The sequence below is a fragment of the Delphinapterus leucas genome, chromosome 6 (assembly GCF_059928025.1).
Source record: "Delphinapterus leucas isolate spDelLeu-1000000601 "Yukka" chromosome 6, BTC_Dleu_Yukka2, whole genome shotgun sequence".
Lineage (NCBI taxonomy): Eukaryota > Metazoa > Chordata > Mammalia > Artiodactyla > Monodontidae > Delphinapterus > Delphinapterus leucas.
The window spans coordinates 97181644-97204709 of record NC_143134.1 but is presented as its reverse complement, the minus strand read 5'-3'; the positions used below and the strand labels follow the sequence as shown (position 1 = coordinate 97204709).

The 23066-nt window shown below is 41.7% G+C and overlaps 1 protein-coding gene across 5 annotated transcripts in view; it reads left to right on the top strand.

Annotated features, from left to right (window-relative positions):
• ABCA1 (ATP binding cassette subfamily A member 1) overlaps positions 1–23066 on the top strand; it is a 183375-nt gene that overhangs the window by 33159 nt on the left and 127150 nt on the right. Inside the window, exon 1 of one of the 5 annotated variants that reach the window (XM_089913480.1) lies at positions 13360–13481. The exons of 2 other annotated variants lie outside the window; for them this stretch is intronic. The gene's annotated coding sequence lies outside the window, so the exon portion shown is untranslated. Of the gene's footprint in view, positions 1–13359; positions 13624–23066 lie in introns of those variants that run through there. 2 more of the 5 variants (XM_022600201.3, XM_022600202.3) reach the window with 2 other exon arrangements.

Genomic DNA, 23066 nt, shown 5'->3' with positions numbered 1-23066 from the left:
TGTGTTTATATGTATATATATACACATAAGTAACACCCTTATTTTCAGGGCCAACCATGACACCCTCCCTTTTCATTCTACCAGGTAGGCAGGTATTCAGGTAGAAACTGTTGGAAGATATGTTGTTCCTATCCTGGACATGACAGGAGTTTGGAATTTTTGACACAACTAATGAGAACTGGAGGTTCTAAAACAGAGTCTTTCAAAGTGGGATTTGTTTGAGAATAATTTATAAAATATAGAGAAATCACTACTTGATTTTACTAAAGAGTGAAAATCACAACTGATTATAATTTCTGCCTTTGCTGAAAGTATAGCTCTGCTTCTTCCCTAAATGGTCGCTGACCTGGTCAAGGACGCCTGGATCCTTGTGGCTCAGGTCCCTCAACTTCTTTTATCTTTCCTCCTCCTTCATCATAGAGCTTACCATCTCCTGCTGCAACGCTTTCATATTCGGTCATTTGTTTTGCTGCAGATCCTTCCAGACTCCCTCCTTTTCCACTCATAGTTTTTCTTTACTATGATCTTTTCCCTTGTTCAGTTTACTCTCTTGCATATTAATTTTTTCCCCTTCTGTTGTTTGTTTCCTTGATTCTCCCCAACACTGGACCCCCAGCATTGGAGCCCTCTTCCTCTATGGTTATCCTTCAGATCATCTTTAAGGCCATCTCTGCTTAGCTCAGTGTAATCCTATTTACTCACTAAAACTGTTCTTTGGGGTGTGCGGCATCTAAATCAGGACTTCTAGTAATTAACTCTTGATTTTTAGAAAGGTCATTTTCTTGCTCTCTGGGCTTGGGTGAGAAGGGGAAGAGATGGAATTTTTAGCAAAGTTTCACGAGGGAGAGCCTCTCTCCACACTCACTTCTATCCTTCCCCAATCAGAACAATCTCCTTAGCCATGAAATATCTTGGCCGTTTTATTTTAACTCTCAGCAGAACATTTTACATAATGTTTTGATGTGGTTGTAGAAAACTGATTCCTGCTGATAGAGAAACACTTTGAAAAAAAGTTTTAATTTTCAAACAATGAGTGTAAGCTGGCTGCTCTTACCCTTACCCCACTTCTGAGACTCTCCCCATGGGCTGGGGTGAAGGCGACTGGTAAAAATAAAATTGAAGGTTTACTAATGTATGCAAGTGTTTGAAGAAATTTTTTTGCACATTTCTATAATCTTGAAATGGAGAAGGAATCTGTAAACATCAAAGCCAGAAACCCTAAAGGAAAAGACTTATAGATTTAACAAAGTAAAAAAAAAAAAATGATGGCAATCTGGGGAAAATATTTGCAACATATGTAACATTTGAGGAGTTAAAACACTTGGTTTACAAGAGTTTAACAAAGAAAAAGCTGAACACTTGGATTAAAAAGGTCAATAGACGTATGAAAAGATGTTCAATCTTATTAGTAATCAAAGAAAATATAAATCAAAACAATAGTAAGTTAGATTGGACATAATTTTAACACTGATAAGAATATTGATAGAAAGATGAAAAACTAGACATATTCATACCAATATACACCTATTAGAAAGGCTAAAGTAATGCTGACAATACCTAGTGCTGACAAAGATGTGCAGCAGTTGGAATCCTCATACACTGATGGTGAGAATGCAGAATAGAACAGCCACCATGGAAAACAATTTGGAAGTTTCCTGTAAAGTTAAACATACACCTACCGTATGACCTAGTACTCTCACTCCTGGTTATTTATGCTAGAGAAATGAAAACTTATATTCAAACAAAAAAACTGTATAGCAGTTTTATCCACAACTGCCAAAACCTGGGAAGCAATGTCCTTCAGTGGCTGAATGAATGAGCAAACTGTGGTATATCCATGTAATGAAATACTATTTAGCAATAAACCACCACCGCCCCCAGAACAATGAATGGAATCATCTTTGGATGAATCTCCAAAGCATTACGCTGAGTGAAAGAAGCCAGTCTCAAGATGTTTTAGATGATTCCATCTGTATGACATTCTTGAAAAGACAAAAAATTGTAGGGACAGAGACTAGATCAGTGGTGCCAAGGGTTTAGATGTAGGGGAGGGGAGTGTGACTATAAAGAAACAGGACAAGGGAGTTTTTGGGGAGATGAAACGTTTTTGTGCCCTGATTATGGTGGTGGTAACACAAATCTGTATATGTGTTAAGATTTGTAGAACTGTGTACCAAAAGAAAGAAATGTAAATGTTACTCTATGATAATTGAAAAAAAAAAAATGTAGGCATTCTCACACCCTGTTCATGAGAGTGCATTGTGCCAACTTTATGGAGGATAATTTAGCTATATATATCAAAATATAAAATATGTCTATTCTATTACTTAGCAATCCCACTTTTGCTGAAATATTCTAAGGAAAAGTGCAGCCATGAACATTCTTGTACTGTCTTTGCACACAGGCATTTTTTATGACTGCAAAAAAGAGATAACAAACTATAAGTCTATCTCTGGGGATTTGATTTCAAGTTATAATAATACATACGGTGGACAATCACACATTTAAAATGGTATAATCTATACTTGTCTACATGGGAAAACGTCTATAACATATCATGTAGTGAAAATAATTTACAAATTATTAGTGATATGCAAATATGTGTGTTTATGTAAAATATGTTTATGCAAATATGTAAAAACGTAAAAATAGTTTACAAATAATGTGTATGGCATGAACTTGTTATTTTTTATTATTTTATTTTTTTGCGGTACGCGGGCCTCTCACTGTTGTGGCCTCTCCCGTTGCGGAGCACAGGCTCCGGACGCGCAGGCCCAGCGGCTATGGCTCACGGGCCCAGCCACTCCGCGGCATGCGGGATCTTCGCGGACGGGGCAGGAACCCACGTCCCCTGCATCGGCAGGCGGACTCCCAACCACTGCGCCACCAGGGAAGCCCTGAACTTGTTTTTTAAAATGAGAAGTATATGTCCAAATTTATTCACTGAAAAAAAATCTGGAAGAATGTGCACCAGACACATTGACAGAAGTCATCTCTGGGTAGTGGGCTTATAGTGATTCTCACTTTCCTCTTTGTACCTTTTTCATAGTCTTTTTACCTTTATACTTTTGTTATAGTCTGAACGTTTAACTAGGAGCATGTATTACCTAGGCATTTTTAACATTTATTTTGATTTTTACAAAAACCCATGTAAAGTTTGAAGGTTTGCGTTTTAGACCATGATAAAAATTTCCCAAGTCAAAACAGATGTATTCAAACATTATGTACTCCACAAAAATATCCTGCCCAAATCTACTATAAAAGAGAGCATTTAGCTGTTTATTGCTAGGACTGCAGACACCAGCAATATTATTTCCACTGTTGAACTTTTCACCCGCCAATATGTGTGGGCTACTAACACACTTCCTCATTTTGGGGGATTTGTCTTTGATATTTAAAATGTAATTCTTGGACTCAAGGAACATAACCTCAAGGTATTTATATGGTTAAAAATCAAATAATGCACCTTGTTTAGTATAAAGTATGATCCTATGCATATGGTGATTGGGAGGATAAAATGGAAAGGTTATCTATTACTAAATTTAGAAATTATGTCCTGATTGATGGTTGATTTAAATATAACTTCTTGTCAACCATCTGTTTTTAGAATCAAATTACTATGACTCTACAGTTTCCTTGAAGTCTCAGAGTCTCAAATTTCTGTTTGCCTTTGTATGGTTTTAAGAAAATGAAGAGTGTGAAACTGCAAATTTAGTTTTCATTGTATCATATTTTATATGACACACTGGTCATTTCACAGAAATATAAGGTGGCAAACAAATTGTCTGCAGAAGAAATCATTGTCATTATCTCACTGAATCCCAAGTCATTCAAAACCATCTCCCACACACTGAAGATTCATTTGAGAATGCTTTTGTCTCCCCAGCTGCCCACATGTCTTTCTGATCCACCTCTTCTCCAACTTTGCCTTATTGACCACCCCCAGTGGAATGCTGACTGTTTTTCATCTTGCTTCCTTTGTTTATCTCTAGGGTTTAATTCAATAAACAAAGTGGCTTGGATCAAACTTTGGGCTCTTATGGGTTTGGATGTGTTCTTTGGTCTCAGTTTTAGTTACCAGAAGGGAGTGTTGCTTCTGACCTCTGTGACTCTTCCCTGCTGATTTTACTAGGCCTTTGATACTAGTAAAGGGTGAGATTTTTGAGGAAGTGGTCTTGCTTTTGTTAGAGGTGGTAATGCCTTTTGTTGCTTTGTGAATCAAGTTGCATTCAGTTACAATCACAAAGATGTGCCTTAAAAAAATCAAATTCAAACTAGCAGAAGTAGAAACCCAGGGTTTCGATCTTGGAGGAACAATGTGACTCTTATTATTGATGCAAAAATAGCAAATAAGAACCCTCATCTAGGTTCGATTTTGCAAGATTTAGGTAATTCATTGCCTACTACACTCACACTCTCAGCCACTTCTCCCAACATATTCTCAGGATGTATAATGGACTAGTGTGTCCACTCCCCCACACTCCTCCAAGAACTTCCAGGCCAAGGGCCCACAAACTCAGAAGCCTTTACAGGCAAGTGGAACAGAAGAGTAAATCAGACTGTTTAAGAAAAACGGATTAGTGGGGACTTGGCCAAGGTAGAGACAGCATGTTCCACCTAAAGAGAGCCTCTTTCCAGCATCGGCCAATTGTTGCTCTGTGGGAATGGGCCTCGGGTGGTCAGAGCTTCCACCCTTCCAATAGAAGCAAGAAATAAAGATTTTTGTTGTGACATTTCCAATCTCATCAACTATTTCCAATGAAATACCAACACACTTTAGCCCAAACCACGTGTCAGAGAGCTGGATGTGGCTATGGGCCGCCAGTGTGCAACTTCTGATTAAAAACTAAAGTGCAGGGGCTTCCCTGGTGGCGCAGTGGTTGAGAGTCCGCCTGCCGATGCAGGGGACATGGGTTCGTGCCCCGGGTCCGGGAGGATCCCACATGCCGCGGAGCGGCTGGGTCCGTGAGCCATGGCAGCTGAGCCTGCGCGTCCCGAGCCTGTGCTCCGCAACGGGAGAGGCCACAACAGTGAGAGGCCCGCGTACCGCAAGAAAACAAAAACAAAAACAAAAAACTGAAGTGCATAAATTTTGGGAGTCCAAAAGCAGGGTGCTGATGGAGGCTGTTCCGGGGTCAGGACCAGCATGGACACAATCCCAGCAGTAAACAAGGGTATGTGGGACTTTGAGGCACCAATCAGTGGTACTGCTGTGTGCTAGTGACAGGGCAATTGGCTGCTGAAAATTAGAGGCTGACTGGCTTCTCTAGATCTCTGTGGAAGCCCCCAGGGCTCTTAGGCAGTTCAGGGAGAGGGAGGGGAGGAAGGAAATCTCAAGAAAGAGATATGGGATTTCCTGCTAATAGGTAGGCAAGTGGGGATTTGAGTAATTAAATAAAAGATGAAAAAGAGATATGACCGTATTTGAACTCTAGGCTGGCAAAGTAGTTTATACTGGTTAATCTAATTGAAAATATCAATTTAAAAATCCACAGATTGGAATTTTGGAAAAAAGTCATATTTATTGTTATTATTGGACATTGAGGAAAGGTTATATTGTTGTTTGGGATAATAGTATAGTAACATAATAAATGGCATTAATAATAACAACAGCAGTCTTTTATTTATTAATTTATTTTGGCCACGCCTCGGGGCATGCGGGATGGGACCCGTGCCCCCTACAGTGGAAGCACAGAGTCCTAACCACTGGACCGCCAGGGAATTCCCAACAACAGCTGTCTTTTTTTTTTTTTTTTTTTTGCAGTACACGCGGACCTCTCACTGTTGTGGCCTCTCCCGTTGCAGAGCACAGGATCCGGACGCACAGGCTCAGCGGCCATGGCTCACGGGCCCAGCCACTCTGCGGCATGTGGGATCCTCCCGGACCGGGGCACAAACCCGCGTCCCCTGCATCGGCAGGCGGACTCAACCACTGCGCCACCAGGGAAGCCCCAACAGCTGTCTTTTATTGAGCACTTACCACATGCCAGGCACAGTACAAGCACTTCACATGTACTAGCTCATTTAATACCCATAGATACCCTATAAGGTAGTTTCTACTATTACTTCCATTTGATAGATGAGTAAACTGAGGCACAGAGAGGTGAAGTAACATGCCCAAGGACCCACAGACATGTTGTACAAATAAGGAGTTTTCACTTAGCAATGGCCTCCTAGGATTGGTTTTAAATCCTCTCACTTTTTAAAAAAATTTATAAACCTACTCACCAAAAAGTTCTAGCTGTCTTAACAATTTCATCTCTCCATATTCTCTTCTGTTCTTTGTTACTGTGTATGCATTCTTCTAAAATATGTCAGGTTTTACTGTTTCCATGTGGTGATTTATGGTTTGCCTTTCTGCAGTTGTGAACTATCCCCTCTCACTACTAATCTACGAACTCTCTTCTTAATGCCATTTTTCTTAGGTAAAAAGTACCATATGCTTATCCTAGAAATTTTGTAAAATACAGACATGTATGAAAAAATTAATCCTAATCCCACCATCCACAGAAAATAGCTGTTAACTTTTAGGTGGCATTCTTTCCATTCTTTTCTATACACATATAGTCAATGACAAAGACTACAAATACACTGCTAACTATTTTTACGGAATATAAATCATATATACACATAGCTATAGCTTTGCTTTTTTCAGTTAACATTTATCATGAGTTGTTTCCCATATCACTACCTTTGACAACATTATTTTTAATGACTATACATAGAATTCAATCATATGAGTTTACCAGAATTTATTTTAGAATCTTAGATGATTAATAACCATTAACCATTAGATGATTTACTATTTTAAAAATGTTCACTCCTGGAGATAACATAGTACAAACATTTTGAATATAAGTCTTTGACCATATTTTTGGATATTTCCCTAGGGTAAATTCCTCCAAGTAAAATTAGTGGGTCAATAGCTCTTAACACATGTTGCTACGTTGCCTGTCAGAATGTTGGGGCCATTCACACGCCACTAACACCCTCAGTTTTTTTTTTTTGTTTTTTTTTTGGGGGGGGTACGCGGGCCTCTCACTGTTGTGGCCTCTCCCGTTGCGGAGCACAGGCTCCGGACGCGCAGGCTCAGCGGCCATGGCTCACGGGCCCAGCCGCTCCACGGCACGTGGGATCCTCCCGGACCGGGGCACGAACCCATCTCCCCTGCATCGGCAGGCGGACTCTCAACCACTGCGCCACCACGGAAGCCCCACCCTCAGTATTTATGATCTTCACTTTTACATCACTCTCCGTTTTCCTTAACCTCTCAGTTTATTTCCTTATATGTCAGGACTGGGCCCTCCATTGAGCTGTCTTTTCTCATTCTAGTAGTGTGTTGAGGGCCTCCCATCCCCAGCAGTAAGCAGCCAGATGTGGGGACTTCCTGCTGAGCTTTGTTGGGTAACGGAGCTAATCCAGAGGAACCAGCTTTAGGGTCAGCTAAACTGACCTGTGGGAAGCCCCAGGCCTCTGGGAATGGTGCCCATCCCCACTAATTTACATACCGTGGATGATTCTTCACGGGTAGGTTTCCAGGACAAGTAACCAAGGTAAGAAATTGCTCAGATTTCACTGGACAGCATCAGTCACTGGAAGCATGGCAATGAAGAAGGGAAATGAAGTCCTGCTTCCATGGCCTGGTCACAGCACAACAGCTAGACAGTGTTGTCTTTGAGGGGGCACAAACATTCGTTCTAGAAGCTATGAAGGGCACTGGTGCAGGGACGAGTCAAACCAACACCAGAACACCAAGGGGACAACAACAAAGGGAAGACCATGCACTAGAGAAGGAATCATCTCCAAAATTCTGAAGAGGAAAAAGAGAGGCTTGCCTCTCTAGCGGCCCAAAAGAAAAGGGAAATCTGGAACATTTCCTAGGCTTTCTTTGTTTTTTAATGACTTATCCTCTTATTAATATGTCAGAGAGAAGGAAAGCTCCTGGCTAAGAAATAACAGTCCCTCATCCCAGAAATCACAGCCAGGAATATGGATTCTTAACAAGTGTCAAAAAAGCACTCTGAGTAAGGAGAGAAAAATGCAGATACATCACTCCTGTTATAATAAATGCTTGATTTCTTTTAATCCCAAGTCCAATTATTTTCTTTTCAAACTTAAGGGTACTGTCTGCCCTATTAATTAAGGGTATTTGCCTATTAATTTGAGTACTTAAAAAATATCTGCCTATAATATTTCTCTCTCTCTCTCTCATCTACCCTCTACCCCATTTCTTTTTATCTAATGAATTCTAATCCTCTCTCTTCTCTGTCCCTCCTGCTTCTTGAATAATAGCACAGCAGAGTTAGTCATTTAATCCCATCCCTCTCCCTCAATAATCTTACACAGGAGGACAGGGGTGGAGATGAGAAGGATTTCCAAGTAGGGAAACTACATGAGCAGAGATGCAGAAAGTTTGTGGAAGGGGGAGTGGGTCGATAGGGATGGGGGGATGGAGGAGGCTTCAAAGGCCTTTTGTGTCATGTTTGCAAAGGTCTTTGTAGGTTTTCTTAACGGACTTTGAGGGATTGTTTCTTTGTAAGCAATGGAGAACCATAGGAAGTTTTGAAGGGGAGAAAGATATGATTAGATACTTTTTGTTTTTGTGTTGGCTTGCTTAGCTTTTTTCCCTTCAAGCAAAAATCACTCCATTGTGGTAGGAAAGATAAATAGGAAGAGGAAGAAACTAAAGGCAGGAATAGCAATTTGGAGGTTTCCCAGTCCTTTGGCTTGGATTTAGACAAGTGGGGATGGAGAGTAAGGGACAGATTTAAGAGATATTTAGGAGATTCAATTGGCCTGACTTGGGTGCTTTTTAGGATGAGAACAGAAAGATGAGGTCAGAGAGATGAAAAGTCAAACAAGTATGACTCTGATTTCCCACAATGTGTGGATGAGGATGTCATTAAATGAAATTAAATCATAAGATGCATATGGAGGATGGAGATTTAAAGGGAAGATAAAAAAAAATAAGTATGGGGTTTAGTTGCAGAATGTCCTATTCACTGTTGTGGTGGTAAATGTTAAAACTGGCTTTCCAAAAGAAGAGAAAGAAAGAGAGAGAGAGAGAGAGAAAGAAGAGAAAAGAAAGAGAAAGAAAAGAAAGGAAGAAAGAAAGGAAGGAAGAAAGAAAGGAAGGAAGAAAGGAAGAAAGAAAGAAAGAAAGTATAAAATAAAAGGAAGAAAAGAAAGCCCTGACTGTATCAGCTTTCAATGGTGTTAATATTCCAAACCATGGGCTGATTTTAAGCTCACCCTGTGGAAGTCACTTAGTACAGAATCGGGAAGAGATATACATACACAGTCAGCAGCTCTGAGCTGGAGCGAGCACACCACTGGTCCCACTGGATGCCCCACCATGTATGGGGGGCGTACCATCCCGGAGCCCAGCAAGGAGATGAGAGCTGGCGACACAGGGTTTACGTGAAGCCAAGGGGAGTGGATCATGTAAAAATAAAAAGAGAAAACCAGTATTAGGAGACATTATACAAGGACAGAGGAGTCAGGAAAAGAGTCGTTAAAGAGGCAGGAGGGTCAGAAGAGAACCAGATTCAGGAAATAAAAGAGATGAACTTGTTTCAGGAAGGAAGGTGTGGTGGGTAGTGTCAAATATCAGAGATCAGGTAGCCCAGGGACTTAAAGGAGGTCATCAGCGTTACCCATTCAGCAGTCTTTCTGCACTTGAGGTATTTTTCTGTTTTTCTACATGAAAATGTTTTATAATGATAAGAAAGAAAGCACATATACCCCTCTCTCTCTCTTTTTAAGGAGGTCATTAATGAATCTGGAGAGTGGTGGGGGCCAGAGTTTGCCTGAAATGGGCTGGAGAGCAAATAAAAGGGAGGGATAACAGATGAAATCTTTTCAGCAGTTTGGCAGTTAAAGGCAGGAGAGGTTGAAGGGAGGCAGGTTGGATGGCTGGCTTTTAAAAAGAATTATAGCTCATTGATCAACTAGTAATTCAGGGGAATATGTCTGTCTATAATCCAGACTAACTTGCTGATCCCAATGAGAAGCAGAACAAACATCCTACTCAAGTCCAGAAGCAGTAATGTTTTTGAATGTTGCTACATGTCAATAGGAGTCACATTAATAAAGAAGGGGATTGCATTGGTCCAATTATATTGAATTTGTAGGTACTGAAAGCCTATGCAATACATGGTTTACTCCACAAATAATGGTGATTCCTTGTATGTTTTGTTTGTTTGTTTGAATATCTATAGCTTGAGAATTTGTTTCTAACCATGAATTGGAATTAAACTGACTCAGATATGAACTGTAGGTCCTTTTATTCCACTTCACATGAAAGAAGGATTACCTATTTTTTTTCTTTAATTTTGAGGTACCTGTCATTCTCCAGGAATTCTCAAAAAGTCCAGCTATTAGGTCTTAATTGTAACAAATTCTGCTTGAGAAGTTATTTTTAGAATATTTTCTGTTTTATTCTTCATTGACTTCCTGTAATACTCTATTTTTTTCAGAGTTTCCAGGAATCAAACAGTATGCTATACACATGTGTGGTGAAAATCATTTATATTTAAATAATGTGTGCATGTACATTTATGTAGACAAGTTAACAGATATTATATATCAAAGCAATTTCCAAGCAAAACCTTTTAGGTAATCCCTAATTTAAAAGTCTCAACAGAATGAAAATCTGTAGCTTCATGACCTCTAGCAGGGTCTCCGAGGCCACAGCTGCCTGAATTCTGTAGTTAAAAGATTCCAGGGTCATCTCAGAATAGAACTTCAAGACACCCAGGCTACATTGACAGAATCAGCTTCTCCGGAGCCACAGCAACAAAGAAGGGCCGTTCCACTTGTTTAGAAAGGGTCACCTAGGGTGGGGACCTAGAGTGTTGGTGTTGGTGTTGGTGTTAGCAGGAATTGAAGGACTTGGAGGAAAGCTCGCTGAAGCATACTCTGGAACAAATCGACCTGTGACATTCAAGGGAGAGAATTCATGCTTTTACACTTTCTCAAGGGACACATTCTCTTAACCTCTAACTTTTGGAATTCAGTATTTTTGTCATGTGAACCTGTCGTACTTGCAAAGTTGTGGGCTTGGTGTCAGCAGACTTAGGTCCTGTGTCCCTTGGCCAAATCACTTAGACTTTTTGGGGATTTGGGCTCTTTTACTGGTAGAAATCAACACGACTAATAAGCATATTTCAAACATTATGGTGTGTTCATGTATTCATTGCAGAGGTGAGCAGATTCTTGATACCATAGGTTGTTCTTAGTTAAAAATGATCACATTTGGCGTTGGGGCCATAGACCTGTGTATTCAGAATCAATGGCTGTCCTCTCTGGGGCTTTCATCTCCTTCTTGGCCTCATCTCCTTTCTCCAACAGTCTATCTTTGTCTCATTTGCACAGAACTTACTCTCACCCATTCCCCAAGAGAACAATCTGAGGGATTACTTTAGTAGGGGGTGATCTTGGGAACTATAGCCTTCAGTTCCAGAAAGAATGCTTTTGGTGGTGGGATTTCAAGCACTGTGATAGGTGGATGGTGGGGTGGGTGGGCAGGGAGTGGAGAGTCAGATAGACATAAGCACTTCCATAAGTCACACTTGGAATGGTAACACCTCCTCCAGGAGCTTTCCTTTATATCCAGAGGGTCAGAACGATTACTTTGAGCTCTTGGCTAGATCTGGAGTTTTAAAATTTTGGCATGGGACAATCTTTATAGGCCATTTTCTGGTACCAGAAAATGACATCAATAGTCAGCTACCAACACCCTCTTTGTTTACAGTGCCATTCTTCCCAGGAGCTCAAATGAACAAAATACGCTTTCAGAAAACCCCTGTGAGGCAGGGAGAGCATATATATTCTGTTTTATGGACAAAGAAATGGAGGCAGAAAGTTGTGGATCATGTGGTTCAGTCAAATTTGACCCCAGAACCCATTCTCTCGACCAGGGTTGTCCTTTGACCCAGGCAAGAGGGACTCCTCTCGTGGGCCCTGGGCTGCAGAAGGCTTGGCTGTGGCCCGCCTCAAACCTCATCCCTTCCTAAGCGTGAAGAGACCACGGGACCTAGGGGCCAGGCCACCACAGTTATGAGTTGCCGGGACCCCAGAATTCCTTGCAGTAAGGCCCCTAAGTGCACTTCCAGGGCTTGCATGGGCCCCCTCCCTGGATCCGTCCTGAGTGTTGACAGAACCACTGACATGTGGACCTGGGTTCAAATCATAGCCTGGACTGTAGCATGGAGGGGCTTGTGCAGCTAGGGGCCCACATGCACACCTGGAGGTTCTTCTGGAATATGATGGAGCTGGGGGTGGGAGGAGAAGTTGGCTGGGGGCCAGCTCTCCCACTCCACCACTTTCTTGACAAAACTTAAGTCAAAGGGTGAGGAGTCTGAATGTGAATCCTCCCTTCCAGTTTGCTCCAAAGGTATCTTTGTCAGGTAGGAGAAACTTGTTTTACGTTGGTTGGCTTGATTTATGAGTTAAATATTTGCACTTAAAGTATGTGGGCCTCCATTTGTACTCTTGCTTCTGTTCCTCAAATGTTATGGGCCGTCTTGCTCCTGATTGTCAAAGCCAAAGCCAGAGGAAGAAGGTGGAGAACTGGAATGGTTATGTAATTTTACAAGACTGCGATTCTCTAGCTGCACTTTGCGAATCTGTAGAAACCTAAATACAAGCCATGTGTATCTATCACTGGGACGCTGACCAATATGATGAAAATAAAAAGGGGGCTGGTCCACATTGCTCGGTTTTTTGTGGCCTTTCTCCTCCACCCAGTTTGCTAAGAGAAGGAGCAAGACGCTTTTCAGGGGTCCTCCCGGGGATCTGGGAGGCCCAGGCTGGGAACCCCAAAGGCAGTAAGTCACCTCCTGAATTCCAAAGTCAGGGTTTGTCGTGGAAAACAACACCAGCCAATTGTCCAGAGGACTATCCACCCTCTCCCACACCCTGCGCACTTGAAAGGAAAAAAAGACTAAAGGGTTGGCATCCCGAGGGGTTGCAGCCTCGCGGTCTCTTCCCCTTCCTCCTCCTCCCTCCGCCCCCTAAGTCCCTCTGACTGAGTAAATGAACAAAGGAAACAAAAATTGTTGAAAGCAAGAGTTTAAAGGAAGCGATGTGCACTCGTGCTGTTGGCTGCCCTGAACCTTGATAAGAGTCTCTGTTAGGCGCAGCCCCAAGCCCTGCGTTTGCCGCTGGTCCTGGGCTGGCCTTCCCGGCAGGGGCGAGGGGCGCGGACCCCCACCAGCACCCTCCGCCCCCAACCCCGCGCGCTGCAGGACGTCGCCCGTTTAAGGGGCGGGGCGCGGCTCCACGTGCTTTCTGCTGAGTGACTGAACTACATAAACAGAGGCCGGGAAAGGGGGCGGGGAAGGAGGGAGAGAACAGGCTTTGACCGATAGTAACCCCTGCGCTCAGCGCAGCGGAATCTATAAAAGGAACTAGTTGCGGCAAAACCCCGGTAATTCTGAAGAAGAGTGAGTGCGGCCGGGGCGTCTCCGCGGGCGCAGGTGGGCAGAACAGGGGGCGCCGCGTGACCAGCGCCGCCACAGCCCATTTCTCGCGGCGCTTTGCTCCCTTTCCCCCACTTCTTTCCCAGAAGGGTTTTTCAAGGGGTGGGGGAAAGAGCCGGAAACAAAAAGTGGAAAACAGGTAAGAGGCTCTCCAGAAACTTGGGCTGGGGTTATTGTTTTGTTTCAGGGCCGAGGAGACTTTGGGAAGCGCTGGGTTTCGGGGACTTCAGTCCGAACCCCCCACGTCCCCACCTCCTGCAGCGCAAATGGGGGGGGCGTAAAGGGGGGGGACGTCCTAGGACGAGCTCTGGCGACCTAAAGACGCGGCGCCGCTGTGCTCAGGGTTCGCCCGGCGGTGGAGCCCGGGGAGCATCTTTGGGCGCGGAGACCCGAGCGCAGTACCTGGGGCGCAGTGGAATCGGGGGCTCCTGGTGGTGCTGGGGGCGCTGCAGCCGGAGTGGGGAGAGTGGCAGGTCTGGCACTGAGCTCTTCTCTTTGTTTGGAAGCGCCTGAGCCGGCTGGAATCCTCTCTGGCTGCGGGTCGGCCGGCGCCCACCCGGACAAATGCTAGTCCTCAGTCTCCACTCCGTTCTTGCTAGTTGAACTCTGGTCTGAGGATCGGTCCCCTGCGCCCCCGGACTGGAGCGGCGCGTTCTTGTTCTGCAAGAACGCGACTGGGAGGTGCACCAAACCGGGTCCATAGCGCTAGTACTCATTTGAGGCCTCGGGGGCTTTGTTTGGGTCCTTTCTACGGTCTCCGTACGCTCCCCGGAGCTGTTTCCTGACGCAGCTGGGGCGACGAGAGTTCTGTTTCTTTAAAAAACGTTAGACTTAGAAGGAGGGCCTGAGGAAACCTGGGAGGTGCCCATTCCCCTGTCTCCCATCTTCCTGCCCTTTGCTGCTTGTCTCTTGGGGCAGCCTCAGGCCGGGCACGGGTGGGGAAGCTGGGGCGAGATGGTGTAGCGGAATGACCGAGAGTAACCCCGGCGGGCGGTGCAGAGCTCGCAGCTCCGCTGGCGGGCTGCGCTCCGCGGTTGGGGGAGGGATGGCTGGGCGCCGGCTACGGGTGGCCACGGGGGGACTGATCCACAGCGCCTCCTGGCCGGGTGGCCTGGGAATCGGCTCCTTGGCCGGAGTGAGGCCGGGCTGTACGAGGCGTTGTCGCTCGAGGGTTCCTGACCGAGATGCAGTGAAGACGGGTGTTTGCATACTGGGAGGAAACCTGGGGAACAGGCGAAAGCGCGTCTGGTTCTGTTTTGTTACAATGGTTCCCAACTCCCAGAGGGTTGCTAAATGGAAGGTTCTTGGGGCGTGGGCCAGTGCCAGGGTTGTGTGTAGGTGCCTCTTTTTCAACACTTATCAAAAAGAAGGGAATAAACAAGATAAAAGAAAATAAGGAGAGAGAAAGAAAAAGGGAGAGAGAAAGAAATGCAGCACTAAAAAAGCGATACCATCAGCTTTTAAAACCAACACTTTTCAGTGACACAACAAACTGAGCGAGTAGTATATACATTAATATAATAGAGGACAAATTTGATATTTAAAAAAATTCTTTGGTGATGAAAATCAGCAAGTCACTTTCTAAGGCCCGGTCCCCACCTCCCCACAAAGAACACCTCACAAAATTTTGCAAGTTCAAAAGCAGAGTTTTTCTGGTTCTTTTAACAATAGTTTGGGACTCAAACCCAAGTTTTGATCTGCTTTTCAGACAAAATTTAAATCCCAACTAAAAAAGTACTTAGTTTCTCATTTCCCCTTTTATTAATATTTCAGCCCATCTTCCTCATACCTACCGCAAATTAACGGAGGCTTTCTTTTGCTCATATCGTTCTCTTGAGGCATTTCTCCCAAATGCAAGAAAGTGTGAAAGCATGGAGAAGTTTCCGGAGTAGAACCTCTTCTGATGGTATAATAATTTTCAAGTACAAAGTTTTCATTGTCAGCTTGTTCCCCAAGTGCTCCTTTTATAGGAGCTTTAATGCTTTATGCAGTAATTTATGATAGAGTTTTGGGAAAACACTGGATACACAGAGCACATTAGTATTTACTCGAGAAAAAGCAGTAGAATCAGAGTGACCAGGCTTCGATGACCACAGTTCATTTAAGGGGTAAGAATTTCTACTGTACTCAGAGTAACTCATTAGCCGCCTTGCAGGGACCAGCCTAGTGTTCAGAACGACATATCTGATGGTGAAGGGAATACCTGTGATATGTGTCTCCCCTCCAGATGAGTATTTGAAATCTCAACCCTCAGTTTACATCTAAATAGAGGCCTGTAAGCGACCCTGGACACCTTTTGACTTAGGGCATATTTACAGTTCATGTGAGACAGTGTAAGACAGTAGCTTAGGATTGGAAAAGGGTGATTAAGGGTTGGTTGTTTTCAACCTCTGCTCTAGGAAACCTTAATGCTTACGTTATTAAAAATGAATGAAACTGAATGAAACTCAGCAACACAGCTTTTTATTATCTTCTGTAGTATTTACCTTATATGGAGAGAAGTTGGAATATTTTTCCGTCAAAAATTTTTTTAGGGGATCTTCCCATAAACCAAGTTGCTTATGCTGTATTCAGAGTGATTGTAAATATCTTTGCTATTTTAATTTTTAGCTCCTAAGATAAATGGACATTATCTTAGACTCCTTAATTATGAACTTTTTTTAGAATCTAGAAAACACCAATAGATGTGTGATTTTTACATTTCTAAAATACTCTCGAATCCAAATACATTTTTATTTACTATCTGGATGTTAAAGGAGTAATGAAAGTATAATGCTCCTTACGGTCAATTACCTCAGTATCAAATTTTAAAGATCTTGCTGAAAATTTGTTTTAATTTAACTATTCTGGGAGAGGGGCTACACTGCCCCTCATATTTGCATGTGGAACTAATCATAAGTGCCAAAGTTATTGCAATATTTATTTAATAGACACTATTAAATAGCACCAGGTGCCAAGTACTGATACAAATGTTTTTCAAATACTATTTTAATTTTTACAACAAATCCACTTATTATCCCTATTTTGCAGACTGAGAAACAGAGAGGGTAACTAACATGTCCCCAGCCACACAGCTTGCAAGTGGCAGAGCTAAGTTTTGAACCCAGCCCGTGAGCCCCAGATTTCTTTGACTCCCACACTAAGCAGTGAGGTGGTACAATTTCAGTTGCCATGGGCAGAGCACTTTGTGAGGATGCTCGCTGAGTTCCGGTATATTCATCTGCTCTAGTCTTTATCAGAATCTGCAGCCTGTGTTATATTTCCCTTGTTGCTATGAGTGGGCCAGACAAGTTCTTTTCAGCTTGTTGGGACATTGGTTGTGTAGGGATTGCAACACCATGGAAAGGATAGACAATAAAATTTGCTCAACTCTAATTCTTTACTTGGTTTAAAATGAAAAATTTACTCTCGTTTTAGTCAAGTATTTGTGAGTAGGTCTACGATGATCTTGAAATCTTTTCCTGTGTGATGCATAGAAAATGGATAGACAGAGGATTTGGCTGTGAAAGGATAAGGAACAAAAGAAAAAGGGAAGGGATTTCCCTGTGGCCCACTGGCTAAAACTGCGAGCTCCCAATGCAGGCGGCCCGGGTTTGATCCCCTGTCAGGGAACTAGATCCCATATGCCACAATTAAAGATCCCACATGCTGCAACTAAGACCCGGCACAGCCAAATAAATAAATAAATAAATAAATAAATAAATAAATAAATGAAAGGAGAGAAAAAGGGAAGAGAACTATTAGTTAGCTGTCAGTCTTAATTTTGGTGAATTTTTAAAATTGGTTATTGTACAATATGACTTCTGCTTGTTTTACCCCTAATTATGTCTTGGACCTTCTGAAATAAACCATTTTTCTGTTACTGCCATTACAGTCTAGGAATCAAATTTAGCCTTTTCTTAAGGCATCTTTCTCTGAAAGTACATACAGTTTCAAAGTCAGCTTAATAAAAGTGAAATAGGATGGGAAACTCTTTTTCTTATTAAATTGGTGTAGCACCTTAGAAATAAACTCTTAGGAAAGATTTCTTCTTGATAAAAAGTTACATTATTGTTGATTTACCTTATGCTGGGTGTTGTTTCAAGCGTTTCACACGTAATAATTTAGTTCATTCTCATGAGAACCACATGAGGTGGGTTCTGTTACTATCTTCATTTTACAGATGGGGAAACTGAAGTATAGACAGGGTAAGTAGCCTGATTATGGAGTTTGTAAGTAAGTAGTGGAGCTGAGGCTGCATCCCAGGCAGTCTGGTTTCCATGAATTTACTAATAGCAGGGTAAGGACTTAATTAAAATATCAAAGTTTTGACAAATGAAATACTAGCAAAAGGCAAAAAATGAGTCTCACTTTTCGTTTGGATATTTCCAGCTGCAAATAGTTCCCTGGGTAGGTAACCAGCATAGGTGCTGTTAAAGACGCACATTTTTGAAATATCTGAAGCCAGAGGAAGAAAATCTCACATGTAAAATTGCTTTCAGGTAGTGCCTTTGGTTGTTCTGCATTCTGTTGAGATGATAAGCTGTATTAAAGCAAAGATCATTTACTCTGAGGAGCATCAGACTTGGTTCCTAAAACAAAGGAAAATTTGAAATCCTGTCTTTTTCCATTTTGAAAATCTACTCTTAAGACCTGATTTAAATGCCATCCTTCTCATAAGCTCTCCTGAATTCACACCTTCCTGCCAACACAGAGTTAAAATTAATTATCCCCTTTTTTGCTCCCATAGGATTGGATCACAGCACTATTCATGTCATGGGTTTAATTGTGTTTTTGTTGTTGTTTTCGTTGTTGTTGTTATAGTTCACATTTATTTGTCTTCTTCTTGAGTGTATGCTTCTCCAGAAGGGCTTTGATTCATTCTCCTAGTCCTTAATTCACCCTCCTTGATATGGAAGGGGATTCAATAAATGCTGACTTAAACAAGTCAGAGAGAATGGGGAACTAATTTGGTTTTCTATATTCTAAAGATGAATTAAAATGTTGGGATAATCACAGAAAAGCTAGGAGTTCATTCTTTCCTTAGTGGAGTAAAGTGGAATGAGCCTGATGAAACATGGGACAGCAAAACTGTGGATTATTTTGCTTCAAGAGTAAGTAATAAAACAGTTTCTTGTGAGTTTTTGAAAAAGCATGAACAGAAATTGGAAGTAAATATAATTTGTGATGAAAAATGTGTCATTAATGAACTATTTAAATGGACAGCATGTTCGAAACTACAGAAAACAGTATTGCAAATGCCTAAGGTCTCTCAAAAGGTGAGCCCTATTGATAAAGAAATGAAGAAAGGACGACCAAATGGTATGAAAGTTCTGTGCTCCTTCAACCATCCTACCAACAGCTGGTTAATAAATATTCCTTTTGAAGAGTTAAAACCTGGACAACTTGAAAAGGCTGAAATACTTTATGTTTCAAAATGTGGGACATTTTATGTGAAGTTATCTAAAACTAAAAAGATTTTATCAGATTTAACAGTATTAATTACTAAAGAAGTAAAAAAAAACCTCTTTTTTATCAATGGAAAATATTGAAAAAGGCTTAGAATGCTTGGTAAAATCTAAAAAAACTTTGAAGTGGTATTGATCCAAAGTAGAAAAAAGTGCGTTGATGAGAAAGTGCTTGTTTTTTTAGTAGATCATAGTAGGTATGAAATAGTGCCTTTATGTAATACCAAGGTGCTTACTAAGGAAATCAGAAATATTCCAAGACAAGCTGTGCCTTGTAAATGGATTTGGTTTGAAAATTTTAGGAACATGCCATTTGAGTCCATTGTGTGTTTAATTGCTCATTTGGAAATAAAGATTCTTTTTCTGAAAAAACAAAAAACATTTTATAAAATGTTTTAAATTCATGTAGTCCAGAAATAGAATTATATGAGGAAAAACTCTAGTTAAGTTTAGGTTTATGACAGACTGAGAAATATTAGTATGTACCTAGGCCAGTTTACTTGTTGTAGAACAAACAATTCTGACTCCATTCAGCTTCATTTCTCTTCTTGAGGCAGCTGTGATTTGAGAAAGTGCTGTAGTCTGTGACATTTCACATTAAACTACTTCTATTTGCACATTAATTTATTTTTTAAAAATAAGAATGAGATAATTCACTAAGTAGTTTAGAATTTAATTACTTAAAAATAGCATTTAGTTTAAAAAAAAGCCCAAAATAACCTTTTATGTATAGGATCTTTTCTTTTATTCTTTTTGTGTGTGTGTCTGTGTATTTGTTTAGAACTGCAACATTTTCTATGCCAAATCCAACTTCCAAGAACCATTTGGAAGTCAGAACACTTTATTTGGCTAGTCTTGAAGTCAAGATGTTTTATGATAACTGGTGTTTAGTCCGGGACACTTCCTAGGAAGAATTTTGTATATAAAAAACTAATCAGGGGCTTTCCTGGTGGCGCAGTGGTTGAGAGTCCGCCTGCTGATGCAGGGGACACGGGTTCGTGCCCCGGTCCGGGAAGATCCCACATACCGCGGAGCGGCTGGGCCTGTGAGCCATGGCCGCTGAGCCTGTGTTTCCGGAGCCTGTGCTCCGCAACGGGAGAGGCCACAACGGTGAGAGGCCCGCCTTCCGCAAAAAAAAAAAACAAAAAAAAAACTAATCGGTGGCTATCAATTATTGGGAGAGGATTTTTGACTACATAGAGAATATGATGAAAGCTGTGATTCTCTCCAAAGAAAAAATATACACAGGCATGTACACTCCAAATTTTACATACAATTTGACGTAATTATATTCCACATGTAATTTGAGAAACAGACTAAGGAGTCATGTGACCCTGGGCAAGTCATTTTACTTTTCTGAGATATAGCTTCTTGGTTGATGAGATGAAAGAGGCTGAGTACATGACTTTTAAAGAGCCATTCAAGCTTTTACGTCCTCTAACTCTATGTCTGTAGTCAGGAAAAAGGATGATCCTTTGATTGGAGCTGCCCAGAGAAACGTCCTGAGGGACAGGCTTAGCATTAGTGTAACAGATCGTGTGGGTTTTGAGAGGTGGAGTGGAAATACCCAGGGGAATGCATAAAGAGCGTTTTTGTTTGTTTTGTTCTGTTTCTGGTTTTTTTTTTTATGAGTGTTTTGATGAGAGTGATGATGGAAGAAAAGAAGATGGTGGGAGGAGAGGAAGGTAGAAGCCTGAGGATGTTGGAATTGCCTATTTACTCTGCATTAGGTGGATGAAGACTTGAATCATGGAACCAAAAGGGGAGTTTCATCCAAAATGCAAGGGAAGGAGGGGTTGGTTGATCTCAATAAATTTCAGTGGAACAAACATGATGTAGTGAGACACAGTGAGACATTTGTCTCATTTCTGACTCAGCATCTGGAGAATCTCTCTGAAAGAAAATGTTCATTTGGACTCTCTATTCTGGACATCTCCATTTTGAGTGTAGGTTTTGCTTCTTATATTGCAGTCTTGTTAAGCCAATACATGATAGGAAAAAAAAAAGCTGACTTTTAAGACTCATTCATCCTCCAAGAAAGGATGAGAATTGGACTAACCTTATGAAAATATTTCTAAATATCTCAGAAGACTTTCTGGGGGTAGATGGGCAAGACACAAAGTTTTCTAAAGCATTGCTCTGAATTAGTTGTTTCATAGATCATAGTAGATTAGGACTAGAAGGAAGAAGAAGGGGAAAAAAAAGAAGCAAGAGTTTTCAGGATTGGGGCAGGCATGGGAGGAGGGAAGGAACTGCTAAGAAGTTGTTTGGGTTTCATATCCCTACTTACACTTGCTTTGCAAAATTTCTGTGGGATGCCAGGTTGGGAATAGTTTTTGCCAAGAGTCAAGCCAAGCTTGTTTTCTTGAAGAAGCAAGTCCCCAAGGGGATGACAGCTTGAATTCAGTTGGATCTGGTGTTTAGATGATCCAAGTTTGACATAAAAGGTAGCATTGATGGAAGCAGCAGCTTTCCTGGGAAAGGCAGAGAGAATGTAAAGGCCCAGACTGATGGCTTTATTTTAAAAAAAAAAAAAAATCTCTTTATCTATCTCTCTATCTATCTATCTATATTTATTTATTTTGGCTGCGCCAGGTCTTAGTTGTGGCATGTGGGATCTTTTAGTTGCAGCATGCGAATTCAGTTGCAGCATGCACGCAGGATCTGCAGAGTCTTACCAACTGGACCACCAAGGAAGTCCCACAGACTGATGGCTTTAGATTGATCTGTAGACTCTTCTCCACTCCCAGATGCAGGGTCTTGGGATGGAAGTGGCAGTTTACCTTAGCTGGGGTGAGGTGTGATTTCTGGTACTGGACGAAGGAAGGAAGAGGACGACATAATATTTTAAAAATGTGTGTGTGTGTGTGTATCTGTCTATGGCTAATGTACAAAAAATACCATTAAACTGAAATTCATTTCTTCAGCAAATATTTTTCAAACACCATGTAAATACTAGGTGCTGAACAAATGTCAAAAGACTTTAAGGATCTGCCACCACGACAATCTTTAGCTTGGCGTTCAAGGTTCTTCGACATAAGACTGACCATTTTGACAGCTTTGTCCTGCACTTTAAGAGGCATCCACTGCTCTGGATTTTCTCACCAGTGATGAGCATGTAGTCTGACTCAGTAACTGTCTGTTAACTGACTCTCCCTCTATGGGTTTTCCTCTTTTCTCTGATTTCTACTTTAAGAACCCCTTCCTGCTATTTTTTGGCTTCTCATCGTTCTGGAATCTCACAGCCATGTTTCGTGGTCGGCTTTTGTTTGCACTGTACCCTCTACTCTGATTCCTCACTGACAGAAATTTTGCCCCTCGACCGTGGGTAGATGAGCTCGGCGTGGGCTAGGCCTTGCCCCGCATTACCATATTTTCTCCTCACTGGATCCTGCGGTAGGCAGCGTGTAAGCCCTCAAATTATTTCAATGGACTCACACTTTTGTAATCATCAATACATATATTTTTTAAAGTTAACTTTATATTGGTTCTCTAAATTGAAAGCTGATATCAGTTGTCTCAAATAAAAGGTAATTTTTAAAATAACTAGAATGAAAGCAAATTATTTCTTAAACAGTCTGTCTGTAAAATAAACTTGCTTTCTAAAGGCACTGACTCTGAGACTTGCTCTCACTTTGTTAAAAAAGGGAAATTAAGCACGTGTTAAAGAGACATTGAAGAGAAGATCAAACAGAAACTTTCTCCTTAATGTAATACAGTTTTTACAAAGGCTAAAGAAGTGCTGAAAAGAATGTTTTCTCATTGTGTGATTGAGTGTTTAATACTGTGCCTGTCCATCCCCTAAAATCCTCTAGGTGGAATTTAAGTACTGCTTAAATTCATCTTGTGTAGCTTTCCTGCATTTGGGGAAATATTGAGGCTGCCCCACTTTTCAGACGGTGCACCTGATACAGAGACTAGTTAAATAATTTGTTCCTGGTTCACATGCTTCGATCATGGCAGAGCCGGGGGTTCAAACTCATGTCTGAAACCCAAGCTCCAGGCAGTTTTCTTAGACTCAGAAGATCTTCTACTCCACTCTATTTATCATAAAAGCTTGTTTTCTGTTCTGTGGCTCAGAGTGGTAGAATGTCTTACCTAAATTGACTCCCCAGCAGTCAGTAACTGGAACTTA